Genomic DNA, 15508 nt, shown 5'->3' on the forward strand with positions numbered 1-15508 from the left:
ATCAAATGGATGCCTTGTTCGTGATCTTGATACAGGTAAAACAGTTCTCAAAGGAAAAAGAACTCCAAATAATCTATACATATTTGATGAAGGACAACAATAATGCTATCTAAGCAAGGATGAAGAGCACTGGCTATGGCATCGAAGGTTGGGACATCTAAGCTTCTCACAAATAAGGAAAGCTTGCAAATATCAGGCAGTTCGCGATCTTCCAGATATCAAAATTCCTGACAACACCATATGCAGATCATGTCAGTTTGGAAAACAAACCAGAACTAACTTTCCAGAGAAAGAAGGATCAGCCAGCATGCCTCTTGAGCTAGTACATACAGATGTATGTGGACCATTCAGAAAAAGAACACCTAGAGGAGAGGAATACTTGATATTATTTATTGACGATTTCTCCAGGTTTGTTTGGTTAGGACTTATGAAGCACAAAGATGAAGCATTCGAAAAATTCAAATCCTTCAAAGCCTTTGTTGAAAATGAATCAGGTCACAAAATTAAGTGCCTCAGATCTGACAGAGGTGGGGAATTTACTTCAAATGAATTTTTCGATTTCTGTGATGAACATGGGATAAGGAGAGAATTTTCTACAGCTAGAACTCCTCAGCAAAATGGAGTGGTTGAAAGAATGAACAGAACAATCCAGCAAATGGCTCGTGCTATGCTTGATGAATCAGGAACCCTTGCAACCTTCTGGGGTGAAGCTGCACATGCGGCGGTTATTATTCTCAACAAGACAAATGTCCGAGTGAACAGCACTCAAACTCCTCATGAGCTCTGGAGTGGTAAAACTCCTTCGGTAAAGCACTTCAAAATCTTTGGGAGCAAATGCTATATCAAGAATACTGAGGAGCAGCTTGGTAAACTTGATCCTAGAGCTGATGAAGGTATTCTTCTTGGCTACTCTCCACATAGCAAAGCATACAAATGCTACAATAAAAGACTTGGCAAAATTGTTGACAGCATTGATGTAGTGGTTGATGAGAAGGGATACATTCCTAGGCAAATACATCGTGAAGACATCGAAGAAGATGAAAGCCACCCTCAAAGACAGAATGATGAAGAAGAAGAACCGTAAGAAGAATCTCAAGAAGAACCTCACGAAGAAGCAGAAGAACGAACAAGAATAGAAGAAAAGACTCCATCCAGATATGTTCAAAAGAACCATCCAGAATCTCAGATCATGGGACAGAAAGAAGCAGGTATACAAACTAGAAGAACAGTTGCAGAAGCTTCAAGTTATTTGGCATTACTCTCCTCTACTGAACCACAAAATGTGAAAGAGGCATGCAAAGATGAATGTTGGGTGAAAGCAATGGATGAAGAACTTGAGCAAATCGAAAAGAACAACACTTGGGAGCTGGTTCCTAGACCAAAGGATAAGAATGTTATCGGAACAAAATGGGTCTTCAAAAATAAATTGAATGAAAATGGAGAAGTAATTAGAAACAAAGCCAGACTTGTTTGTAAAGGATATGCACAACAAGAAGGAATAGACTTTGAAGAAACTTTTGCTCCTGTTGCAAGACTTGAGGCCATCCGAATGTTCCTTGCTCTCTCAAGTTCTCAGAATTTCAAAGTATTTCAAATGGACGTAAAATCAGCCTTTCTGAATGGAGACTTGGAAGAAGAAGTGTACATTGAACAGCCAGATGGGTTCATTCTTGGAAATGATCCAAATCTTGTATGCCGATTGAAAAAGGCTCTCTATGGTCTCAAACAAGCCCCAAGGGCTTGGTACTACCGGTTGGACAAATATCTTCATCAACAAGGTTTTTCAAAAGGTTCAGCAGATAGCAATCTATATATAAAAATTGAAAATGACAAATTGCTAATACTTGTTGTGTATGTAGATGACATTATTTTTGGCAGCAATGAAGAAGCTATGAGTCAAAGCTTTGCCTCAGTCATGCAGAAAGAATTTGAAATGTCCTTGCTAGGAGAACTGACATACTTTCTTGGTTTGCAAATCCAACAAAAGGAAGGAGGAATCCTTTTATCTCAAACCAAGTATCTCAAGCAGATTTTGAAGAAATATGGCATGGAAGATGCAAAACCAGTATGTACACCCATGGTCACAGGATGCAGTCTCAGTGCAAATGATGAATCTGCAGCAGTACATCAACCAACCTACAGATCTATGATTGGAAGTTTACTATATTTAACAGGTACCCGACCAGACATCATGCATGTAGTTGGAATAGTTGGAAGATTTCAGGCAAATCCGAAGGAGACTCATCTTCAAGCAATGAAGAGAATTTTCAAATATCTCCAAGGGACTCAAAATTATGGCTTATGGTATCCTAGAAAACAGATCTTACTCTTCATGCCTATACAGATGCAGATTGGGCCGGAAGCGTGGATGACAGGAAAAGCACAAGTGGTGGTGCGTTCTTTATGGGTCCCAGACTGGTCTCTTGGTTCAGCAAGAAACAGAGTTCAATTGCCTTGTCTACAGCTGAAGCAGAATATGTTGCTGCTGCATCTTGTTGCACCCAACTCCTTTGGATGATGCAGACTTTGCAGGATTATCAAATCACTTGTACACCTCCAATCTCTATCTTATGTGACAACACAAGTGCAATCAGCATCTCAAAGAATCCGGTTATGCATTCAAAAACCAAGCACATACCAATCAAGTACCATTTTCTCCGGGAACAAGTACTTGAACAGAAGGTCAAGTTGGAGTATGTTCCTTCTAAGGAACAAGTTGCTGATATTTTCACCAAACCATTGCCCAGGGACACTTTTGAATACCTCAGGCAAAAGCTGGGGGTTGTTGATGCATCATCTTACTGTTGATCATCTTCCTATTGGTGGTATAGGCTTAGGGGGAGCACATAATGCATTGTTGGCATTATGGAGAAGGAGATCTTGGAAATAGCTGCAATATGTCTCTATCTCCTTCATGATGGATTTCTGGTTACAGATCTGGAGATGCATGAGCATAGGGGGAGCATACCCTTTGCTCTTGATGTCAAAGGGGGAGAATGAAGCTGAAATTATGTGGTTGCCATCAAGTCCAAAGGGGGAGATTGTTGGCATTATGATTCAGGTGTTGTCCTTGATGGCAAACCCATTCAGGTGATAAATCAAGAAGGACGCAGGAAATATGTTCAGCAAGTGCGTCCCCGCAGGTATACCATACAGAACCCGCGTCCAGGGACGTCGGCCAGCCGTTCAGGAGGTGCGTCCGCCCAGTGCACACATTTCAAGGCAGAGAAAAGCACGTGGGGGTTTCTTGCGTGGTATCTAGCCGACGGTTTTGTGTTTCTATGGTGTCGGCTCGTGGTATTGTTCCATGTTTTGGGGAGAAGCTTGCCTATATAAAGCAAAGGAGTTCATTTGGATTAAGCATCATCTTGGTTGAATATCTTTTGGTGAGATCTAGTCCAGATCTATGAGGGCGAATCTTCTAATGGACTGTGATCTCTATGGCGCATGATCAGATCTGTGGATCTGAGTGTTTGGGTTGGTTCTGAAGTCCTCATATCCTTTATATCTGAAGGGACGCAGGTTCAGTGAAGGGCAAGTGCGCCGGGACGCAGTACAGTAAAGGCTCAGGGGCGTCTCTGAGGCAAAGGACGCGGTGCGACTGTGTTATTGGGTGCGTCTCTGAAGCAAAAGACGCGGTGCGATAGTGTTTCGGGGTGCGCCGGTCGCAGCAAAGCATAGAGGAACAGTGCGTCTGCACACAGAACAGCGGAGGGTAGACTGCGTCCAGTCGCAGGCCACAGAAAGAAAATATGCGTCCCTGTCTTAAGATGATCTGTTGACTGTATATTTCTGTTCATAAAGTGTTCTGGGTTATTTCTGTAATTACTGATCTGATATCTATAGTGGACTGTATCTGTTATATACTTGTTGATCATTTGATTCTTCATGAAAAGAAGTAGGGGGTTGTAGCTCCCTTCCAGGAGAAACTGGAAAACGAGAGAGAGTTGTAGCTCTCTGCAGGTTGCAGCCTGCGTGCTGGTAAAGGACTGCACCAGTACAAAATCATTGTAAAAGAATTTCTTGAAAGAAGATAGAGACATATTGCAGCAGGTGGTTTTCTCCCGCATTGGGTTTCCACCTTACATCTTGTGTTCTTTGGTGTGACTGTCTATTTTCTTTATTCAAGCTCATTATTTTATGGTACTGATATGCAAGAATAATTCAAAAGATCAAATAAGGAAGATTTGGTAAATTGCTTAATAATACTGATTCACCCCCCCTCTCAGTATTATTTCCAACAGGTGGTGTATCTCGAGCAATTTTTGACCCTGGTTTTCTTTACCTTTGACCTCCAACGCATTGCACAAGGAAGACATATCTGGAAGGGTGGCCTCCTGCATGGAATGCCTTAGGATTGGTGTTGTCACTATGTGGCATTCGTCTCAATAGCACATTCTCTCATCGCTTCTCCCTTTGAGCAGATATCTCCTGTCTCAATTTCTACCTTTGTTCCTACTTCCCGAAGCACCCTTAGAGAACCGACAGTGCAAATCCTCTGATAAATTGTCTAATGTAATCTTATTCTTCGTTGACATGAAGTAAAATTATATCTCTTTAATTGTTTTGATACCGTTGTCTGTTGATGAGGGCCTGAAATGAGCATTCCTCTTTCATCCTGTCATTCGTTACCTCCTCCCACCACTAGCACAAGTCGATATGCTTATTTTGAACCCCCTCATTATCCAGCCAGTCCACTACTTTGTTGGATTCCCTGTGGACATGCACCAACCTAAGAGTTCTTAGAACTCTTAGGTGTGATTAGATTCTTTGGTAGACTTGCAGAAGCCGCCAATGTCTTGAGATTTTCTCTGGTGCTGTGCCAACGTTTATCCTCTTCACCGAATTAATGACTAATTCTGAGTCAGCCTCTATGATGACGTTATGTATGTTGTACTTGAGCAGTATTTCTAAGCATAATTCCATCACCATGAGCTCAGCCATATTTTTGGTTGCTTTTCCTGGATAACTGTGGAAGATGACCTGTATGTTTCCTTCCTCATTTCTCAGGGCCCCTCCATTACCTGCTTCTCCTGGATTTCCTTTTGAGGCTCCATCTATGTTAAATTTTAAAGAACCTTGTGAAGGGGGTTTCCAGAAAGCCTTTTCTGCTAAGGTATTCTTGCTGATCTGCATAGAACACTGTGTGAGATGAACCTTAAGCTCTAACTTCTCCAAGATTCTAGCCTCTCTTTGTCCTATGAGTTTTGCAGTAGTGACACCTCCCAGGATGTGAACAGTCTCTTTGAGTTGCTTAAGGATTAGCTTTAGGATGCTGCTCATCAGGCTCGCCTTATCCTTGAAAATCCTGTTATTGTGCTCCTTCCAAACATTCCAGATTAAGAAACCTGGGGTCAGTGCCCATGTGGAATTTATTATCTCATTATCTGAAAAAAATTTCCACCAGTTTTTCAGTGTAGCAATGATGTCATTTACATGTCTGTATGTCTGCTCGAAGGCATCTTCAACCCAGTTCCATATTGTTGTAGTGTATGAGCATCTATTCAGGAGATGATTATTGGTTTCTTCCGGTTGTCCACACATGTTATGAATCCAGCTCACAAAAAGATAGAAAAGAGAGATCCACGCCTTAGAATTCAGCCTCTTCGAGGGGGCAACCTCCCTTACATTACATAAATGAACAATTCTTGGATGATACAAATTAAAATACCTCCTTTCTATATATAGGAGTCTAAGGGGTTATAACATAATCAGAGCCGACATAACAATAATAATGTAAGGGCACAATAATAACAATAGTGGGCTTCTACGGGGCACAATAGTAACAATATGGGCACTACATGGGTACATCAATATAATAAGTGGGTTATACTAATAACAATAAGGGGTTACACTAGTAGTATTGGGGCCTAACATGCCCCTCTCCTTCAAAAAGCGTTGTCCTCAACGCTTGAGTAGTTCTTGATGCTTCTGTATAAAATTCTTGTCCTCCCATGTGGAATCTTCAGTGGTAAGTTCTTCCACTTGATGAGATACTCTGAAATTGATTGATTTCGTAGTTGTCGGGTTCTTATTTCTGTGACTGCTCCAGGTTCTAATATGATTTTTCCTTCCTCTTCAATTTCTGGCAATATTGTTTGAATTCGGATCTTTTGCAACTTTTGAATAAGTGACCATACTTCTTCGTCCTTCTTCCATTCATCCCTTGCTTCGTTTATCCAATCTGGTTGGATAATATAAATAGCACAAAACAATGCTTCCACATCCTCATCCTTGAAGAGTCTTCCCATTCGGTAAGGTCGCCATTTTTTAAGTGCATGTAGTATTGCCAACATTTCCTTCTCATAAATAGCTTGCTTTAGATGTAGCAGTAAAAATACCCAATCGCCTACATCAAAACATTTTTCACTATGATGTTGATCTACCTGTTGTTTCATTTGATTTTGCACCGAAGTGCCGCTATCCTTTAAAAGTTGGAGAACTTGTTGTTCATGCTTGATGTGATCTTTCACTGCTTGAACCTTTTTCTTCTTGATATGTCCTTCTATCTTTAGAGTCTGAGGAGTGGAAATTCATGTTAGGCCCCTATACTACTAGTGTAACCCTTTATTGTTATAGGTATAACGCACTTATTATATTGATGTACCCATGTAGTGCCCATATTGTTACTATTGTGCCCCATAGAAGCCCACTATTGTTATTATTGTGCCCTTACATTACTATTGTTATGTCGGTTCTGATTATGTTATAACCCCTTAGACTCCTATATATAGAAAGGAGGTATTTTCATTTGTATCATCCAAGAATTGTTCATTTATGTAATGTAAAGGAGGTTGCCCCCTCGAAGAGGTTGAATTCTAAGGCGTGGATCTCTCTTTTCTATCTTTTTGTGAGCTGGTTTCATAACATTTGGTATGAGAGCTTTGGATTCTAGGGTTTCGCTGCTCCAAACAGGTCATCGTGGCATTTTCGCTATAACTTTTTTTCTGTGACGTTTCAGAAGTCGCAAAAAAAAACCCGTTTGAGAAGACATCACGCTGAACCTTGGGTCTGAATTTCAGAGCATTTCACGCGATATTTTCTGAGATATGATCTGAGGAAGTTGGTCTTTTTGCAGACTCCTAAATTACATTCAAAACAGGTGACCTGGGGAAAATCGTCATAAATTTCCTTCTGAGCATCGGATTGAAATTTCATCAGAAGGTACAGAAAGAAGACGGACTGTAGTTTTCTTTTATATATTTTTCAGAGTCAAAGGTTGAAAAAGTGACACGTGGAACTTCATACAAGTTTGCTCTACTGGACTAGTCTATAATCAGGTCACTGCGGGAGATTGTGCATAACTCTTTTTTGGAGAATCCAATTTGCATCAGACTGGTGGCATTGGAAAGAGGACACAGAGGGCTTGGTTCTCGTAAAAAACTTGTTACGTGGTCAATTTTCATGGAGGAAATGATAGCACATTATGAGGATACAAAGAGCAACACCTTCTTTAAAGCAACACCACAACAATTGGAAAGAGTAAAAGGGCTTTGTGACATATTTGAAAGTAAAATTATGGCAACAAGGAAGTATACCCCTCACAAGTATAAAGATGGAAGTGTTGTTTCTCCCGGCTTCTACAACCTACAAGGGTTACACTAGTAGTATAGGGGCCTAACAACACAGGTGACATTTTGAGGGGCCAAAAAAGCCTCTTTTTCTTAGGTTGTCCCATGTCAGAATCTTGCCCTGTTGAACCAGCCACTTGAACAGTTTGAATTTCATCCAATGAGGATTATCCCTGAGTTCTTTCCATGTCTTATCAATGTTTGGAAAGTTAAGCCCCGTTTCTATCCTTTTGGCCTCCTTAAGGGTGAAGAGACCTGCCTTGTTATTTCCCCATCTTAATTGATCATCCAAGGTTGAGGTTAAGATTTGCCTCTTTTCCAAAAGATCATTAAGGGCTATAGCTTGAGTACTCATCATTCCCATTTCACTATAATCTGGAAGTTTCCATAGTCGCCATTTCCCATTATTCCTTGATTGATCACAATAGTCACTTACCCTCCTTAATCCTTTGTTGAGGGTATCTCTGTGAATGTCTCATAATTGTCACTTACCCTCCTTAATCCTTTGTTGAGGGTATATCTGTGAATGTCTGTTAATTCTTCAATATGCAGATTGTCCTCCTGCTGCTAATTATCCTCCCAAAACCAGGCCAGATTTCCATTTCTGATCTCCGAAAAACTATGTTTTTGGAATACGGCCCTGTTCTCCCATGCCCTATTCCAAATTGGTGAACCTTTAACTTGTCCTGTCATTCTTATGAGGTTCTTCTCCTACCAATCCCTTGCATACTTTCACTTCCATAGTTTTTCCCAAGGGGTTTGTATTTCCTTTAGTCATGTCCACCAGACTTTGGCCCCTAGAACTCTCTTAAGAATTCCTAGGTCATGAAGACCCAAGCCACCATGGGATTTTGGTTTGCATACCCTCTCCCATGCCGCTAGGGCCCATTTCTTCTTTTCTTCACCTTTCCCCCAGAGAAAGTCTCTCTATGTGTTTCTTATTTTAGTAATTACACCAGTTGTTGTAGGAATGGCTGATAGCATATAGATAGGGATGGTTTGGAGGATAGCCTTAGTTAGAATCAGTCTCCTTGCTAGATTTAGGGCTCTATTTGTACATTTTCTAATCTTATATTTTAGCTTATTTAGGACAGGATCCCAGATTTCCTTGTGTAACGGTTTGTCAGTGAGAGGAACCCCCAGGTACTTCGAGGGCAATGACTCTCCTTGAAAGCCCAATATTCTAGCAAGATTTCTTTGAATTGAAATATCCATGTTGAAAAAGAAAATCTTTGATTTAGTAAGACTTACCTCTGTGCCCGCTGCCATAGCAAACTCACTCAGAATCTACTTAAATGCTTTGGCTTCCTTGACTGTGGGTGTGCCTTGAAGCATAGGATCATCCACAAATTGTTGATGTGTCACCGAGTCCCCACCTTTAGTGAGTCTTCGACCCTGAATTCTCCCTTCCTCCTTAGCATTTGTGATTGCTCTCCATAACCCTTCCATGATTAGAATGAAAAGGAAAGGAGAAAGAGGATCACCTTGCCTGAGACCTCTAGTAGGCTTGAAGGTTTTGGAGGGAGAGCCATTGAGAAGAATTGAACAGTAGGCAGTGATAACTAGCTCCATGACCCACTTGATCCAATTGTAATCAAAGCCATAGGCTTTGAGTACTACTCTTATGTATGACCATCTAAGTTTATCATAGGCCTTTGCTATGTCCAGCTGAATTATCATTCTTGCATGTTTATTGGTAATGAGTGAACGAACCACTTCATGTGTTTGAATTATGTTATAAGAATTTGTCTTCCTTCGACATAGCTCATTTTATCCTATGAAACTAGGGTAGGGAGGAGTGGTTTGAGATAGTTGGCAATTACTTTGGATATTATTTTGTACACCACATTGCATAATGCTATAGGTCTAAATCTGTCTAGAGAGGTGGCCTTTTCCTATTTGGGGATTAATGCTATGAAAGATTCATTGAGCACCTTCAAGACTGTTTTGAATCTTCGAGAGTCTTCCACTACCTCCAGAATATTCAGTTTTACTATCCTCCAACATGTTTTGAAGATGTCCACATTGAAGCCATCCAGACCTAGTGCTTTTCCATTGTGCATCTCTGTAATGACTTGCTTAGTCTCTTTCTCTATTACTGGTGTGTTGAGATTGTAATTTTCTTCTCTAGATACCAATTTAGGAATGTACTGAGTAAATATTTTCGTAAACTGATATCTATCGACTGTGGTTTCCTCATCAACTTTCTGAAAATGATGGACTAGGACCTCTTCCATCTCTTATGAGTGTTTCTTTCTATTCCATGTTGATCTGTAAGTTTCACAATTCTGTTATTGTTTTTATGAGCTATGGTGGATCTGTGAAAGAATTTGGTGTTTCTCTCACCTTCCTTAATCCATTGTACTATGGATTTCTGTCTCCATAATATTTCCTCTTGAAAACATCTATTTTACCATTCATGTTGAAGTGACTCTGCCATCTCTTTCCCTTCATCTGTATAGCCTTCTGTGATAAGAATTTGGTTTATTTCCTTTAGTTTCTTTTCCACATCACCTTTAGCTTTGAATATATTGCCAAATTCCTTTTTATTCCACTCTTTGAGTCTGTTTTTAATGTGTTTGAGCCTACAGTGTAGAAGGAACACCTTTGTACCTTGCAGGTGTAGCTCTTCCTTCCACCATTTTTCAATGTTTGTGAGGAAATCTGAATGTGTGAGCCAAGCGTTTTCAAACTTGAGGGGGTTGCTCCTTGTTTTACCAAATAGAGAAGCTTCCAATTGAATGGGCCAGTGATCTGAACCTCCAAAAGGTAGGATGAGTGCAGTCAGGCTACTTCCCATGAGAAGAAGTTCCTCTGAGATAATAAATCTGTCTAATTTTGAGGCTACTTGGGTAGAGCCCCCCTTTTGTTATTCCAAGTGAAGATTCCATTGCTGGTTTCCATATCTACTAGTTTCATATTGGTGAGGAAGTTCTGGAAGGCAACTGAATCCCTACCAAGTGTTCTAGTTCCTCCTTTCTTCTCCGTGAGTGATTTTATCATGTTAAAATCACCTCCTAGAATCCAGGGTAGAGCTGGGTATCTCTTCTTCATATCCTCCAGTGTTGTGAGGAGTCGAAGTTTGTCCTCCATTGGCTAAGGACCATAGACATTGGTGATCATGTAACATTGCCTGTCACCCACCAGTTGGATAATCAAAGAAAGGTGGTGTCTGGACGCCTCCGCATCAACCACACCAAATTTCTGTGGATCCCATAAAGTGAGAATTCCACCAGCAGATTTATTTGCCTTAACCTCAAGGTATTCATATCTATTTAACCATTTGCTATGTTTTTCTCTGATCTTCTCCACTGAGCATTTTGTTTCCTGAATAAACACTATGTCATATTTTTCCTCTCTGATCCTATTACCTAGATTCCTCTGTTTTCTTCTACTCCCTAGTCCTCTAATGTTCTAGGTTGTGATTTTCATTGAGGTGGGGTTTCAAGGAGTAACTGGAAAGGTATTTCATCCTTCCTTAGTGAATCATGAGTTTTCCACACTCCAACAACAGTTCTTTCTGTCTTTTCCTTCCCCTCTTCTTACCTAGGTTTTTTATTAATTTTCCTATTATTAATCCATTTGAGGAAGTCCCTTTATTTTCCTAGTTATCATCTCCTCTTTTGACTCCTCCAGCTATTTGTTGTGACTTGTAAAGGAATATCTGTTGTACCTTGTCGACGTCCTCTTGAGGTATGGAGTTTATTCCCAGGTTTCCTCCATGTTCAAGAAACTTTTCCAGCTCTAGGTTCTCCCTTTCCAAGATCTCTTATAAGTCTTGGTCCTCTGTGTCACTTTCACTTTGAGTAATTTCATGGTCTTTTTTTGTTTCCATGGTACTCAAAGGGTCCATCGTGTCTTCGTTCTATTCCTATCTGAACTCCATGCTGGTCTCTTTTCCTTTCCCCCTTGCTGCCAGATTCTCTGTACTCTTTTGATCACCTCCATCTACTTCTTTTTCTCCTAAGATCTCAAAAATGTTTTAGCTTCTTGTTTTGTTATCATTCTCAGTAGGGTTCTTTTGTGCCTTCCTTCCCCCTCTTCCTTTTCCTTCTACTTTGGTGAAACCTATCTAATCTTTCCCTTTGCTGATGTTTAGGTATTCCTCCCTTTTATTAAGAGGACAATCCCTAGATAGGTGCCCATGCTCATGACATTTGCGACATCTGAACAGGATATGCTCATAGTCAACTGTTTGAACCCATTCATCATCATATACTTCTAGAATGACCTCATATGGAAGGGCTCCTGATAGGTCCATCTCCACACATATACGGGCATAGGAGGTATATTTTACTCGTAGAGTTACCTCTGAAATCTTTAAGAAATGACTTAATTTATTGCCTATAGCTTTTAAAGACTCTGAGATCCGATAATCTAAAGGTAAGGAGTAGAGTCTAATCCATACCAGTACCGAAGTGAAGGTTTCTCATTCTGGCACACAGTTCATCATTCAAGGCCACATATAAGGACCTGCCACTGCAAAGAAGTATGGTCCTCCTTAAAAAATCATGTCTCTGTCCTCCATGTTCGTGAACACCACTGTAAAAAAACGTTTGGATTGAAGATGTATATTTAACTCCCCCTTTGGTTTCGAGTTGTATTTTATCCAAGTGTACAATGCTTTCTTTGATGGCCAGATTTCCATAAACTTGCATATAATGGCATAGTTTGCCATGTGATCCCTGTGCTCCTGCAGAGCTAGATCATTCAATATAACCCGCCGTTTAGTTATGGTCTTGGGTTTACAGGGCCCCATCTTGGCCCTGCTCTCTGTTCTCTGACCTCTGTCTTTTGCTTTCTCCTCTTGTCCGTCTTCCTCGTGGGTCCCTTGTTTTGCATGGGTTTTGCTGCCTTTTGCCTTCTGAGTTTCATTGTTTTTTGTCTTGACCTCCAAGGATTGTGGAGGCTTGTTCTTATTCCCTGCTCTTCCTCTGTTTGAAACCACATTACTGTAGGAGGTAGTGAAGCTCCCTCCTCCCTATGCCTCCATGGTTGCCTGTTACCCTCTATCGCTCTCTTTGTTGAACCCTAGAACCTCCACCGCTCCTCCCTCCCATCAACGTCCAAGCATTAGAAAAATATCAATACAAATGGGTAATCTTCATTTTTGAATTACTACAAACTTAATCATATTAAATAAAATGTTTTTTCTACTAATATTATGTATTTACTTACGTTGACTTAGTCAAAATCATTTCAATTATTGTATTTTATTTCTTAAAAAACGATATTTTAATTGAAATATTTTGTCATAAAATTTTCATATTAATTGTGATATATTTATCATTTTCTCATAAATTATAATATATCTATAATTTTTTTATTTTCAGTTTTGAAAAATAAATTTCAAACTACATTCTCAAGGATACGATATGTTGCAAAAACCTTGCAAGTCTTTAAGATGTATTTTAAGCATAAACTAAGTAGGTGTATTGGCATCCTATATGCAAGGGATAATGAATGCTTATTAGTACTGTTACATTGGAGGCTTCCTCCCTTTATGGTATCTTATATGTAATGAATAATTATTATGACATGTTATATGTAATAAATAATTATGGAAAGAAAAGTGTAGAAACAGGTAATCATTATTTTTGAATTACTTCAATTAATATATATTTATATTTCTGAAATAATAAAATTTACATGTTTTTGTTATTAATATTTTTTCTTTTTAGTAAGGTACTCATTATTTTTTTATTAATAATATAGATAATTTAAAATGATTATTTTTTATATCAATATTTCAATTAAATAATTCTTTCCCGCAAAACATTATATTTTTGTTTCTTACCTGAAATGGCGTATATTCACTAATACATTAAAATTGCACAATAAAAATATAAACATATGACAACATAGCCCAAGAAACAACATATAACAAATGTTAGGAAGATTATAATTTATTTTTCAAACAAAACCAAAATAACCATTTAATATTATAAAAATATGACAATGAAAACCCCATGAAAAATTAATTTTAAAACTTTTTATGATGAAAAATGACCAGTTAATGTACCAAATAAGTTCAAACATTAACCTTTTATCTCTTACATAATATAACGATGAAGGGTTATATAGATATATACATTCAAATAAGTGTGCTCATACATTCGATATTCATTTAAGAATGAATGAATAGATAATATATTTATAAAATATATTATAATATCCAATATAATATTATGGTATGACATTTATATTAAATTAATATTATTTTTAATGATTTATAATTAATATTATTAAACAAAAATATTATGTATTTTTAAAATTTTTAAAATTTACGTTGATATTGAGGACATTTTCTGGAATATTGCAAAATTTCGTTGAGGTATTCGAATATTACACGCATTTTCAGGAAGAGAGAGTTCCCAATGAAGTTTCAAAGTGTTTTAAACAAAAAAATATATAAGGAAAGGATATGACTCTTAGGGAGTGTATAGAGGATGAGAATGTTAATTTATTTTTTTTGGTCAGGGAGTGTAAAGAGGATAAGAATATTAATGAATAATAAAATAAAATAATTTTAGAATATTAAAATTGAATTAGAATACATAAAAATATAAAAAATATAGTTTAAATAAATAATATGGCTGAAATTAATGGTAAAAGAAAGATCAATTCAATAAACGAGAAAATTTAAATCAATGTCTCAAGCGAGTAAGTGTGCCTTTTCCTTGGGACAGAAATACAAAATTTTCATAAGAGATATGGGTCAAAAATGGAGTACAAATGCTAGGTTAATTGAATATTTAGAAGCGAAATATAAAAAATTGAAAAATAAATAAATGAGATTAAAACATTTATTGAAAATGTTAAAAGTAATTAAAAGGATTTTAAATACGAAGATTAAGAAAATGTTAATAACTGGTCAAATTCCCTATATCTGAGTGCCTACATTAGTGAAGTCACACGCTTCAAACAAGAATTGGCAACATCCTCCACTTCGCAGAAATCATCCTCCACGTGGTCTCAATGAGCATTAAATACCTCAACTACCAAGGATTGTCCTCGCATGCCTTTCCCTCCACTTCCTTTGTCTCCTCTAGGTGTATAATCCTCTGCACTATGAGCTCCATGCACTTCATTATCCTAGTTATTTTACTTAGAGCATGGTCCCACAAGCTAGCTAATTCCCATTCTGTGATTTCAATTTCCTCTCATCCTCACTCCACATCCACAACCTTGCATAGCTCTACAATGAATCATGAGAGAGGTCAGGGTGCCATGTTATTAGGGGGAGTGGAAGAGGGAGCGCCCCTACCAGCTTTTACGACAACACTATTACTACCGTCCTTGATTATGACATTCTTCCCCATATTAGATATTGTTTGCTTGATTTAGTGGAGGCTAAGACATGTCGTGGCAGGCCCACACTCTTGCTCTACAACCTCTAGGCCCCCCAGCTCAAGAAGCATGATAAGGAAAAGTCAAGGGATGCTAGTTGGATAACAAAGCTTTAGCTTATCATAGCCATGTCTGCTCCTCCCTCAAAATTCTTTCCCACGTTCTGAGCCTTGACCTCCCTCCCATTTTCCCATCACCCTCCTCCCCATCTTCCTCACCTTTAAATTCCCCTGATGTGGGCTCGACCTCTTCCCCAGTCATATTAGCCCCATCTTGTCATCCTTCTCCTAGTCATAGATATGTCTACTAAGTTCCTCCTCCATCCATTGTGAATGTTTTGGTTCCCTCACCCTCTCCTCCTCATCCTAAGCACTATAGTTGCTACATGTTTTAGGATCTTCTAGGTGATGCCAGAAATGCTTAGGTATAGTGCAACTCTAATGTGACTCAGGTCCAGTTCCCAAAGGTTGACTCCTCGAGATGACTGTGTTAACTTCTTAGGTTTCATGTCTCTTTTCAAGTCAGTCTATCATAGCCTCTTAGCTCTTCCAGTTTGGCTTGCTCGCAAATGTCTCAATGCCACTGGG

This window comes from Pinus tabuliformis, chromosome 5_1, assembly GCF_031772625.1.
Source record: "Pinus tabuliformis cultivar Carrire ecotype Pingquan chromosome 5_1, CPIR1, whole genome shotgun sequence".
Taxonomy (NCBI): domain Eukaryota; kingdom Viridiplantae; phylum Streptophyta; class Pinopsida; order Pinales; family Pinaceae; genus Pinus; species Pinus tabuliformis.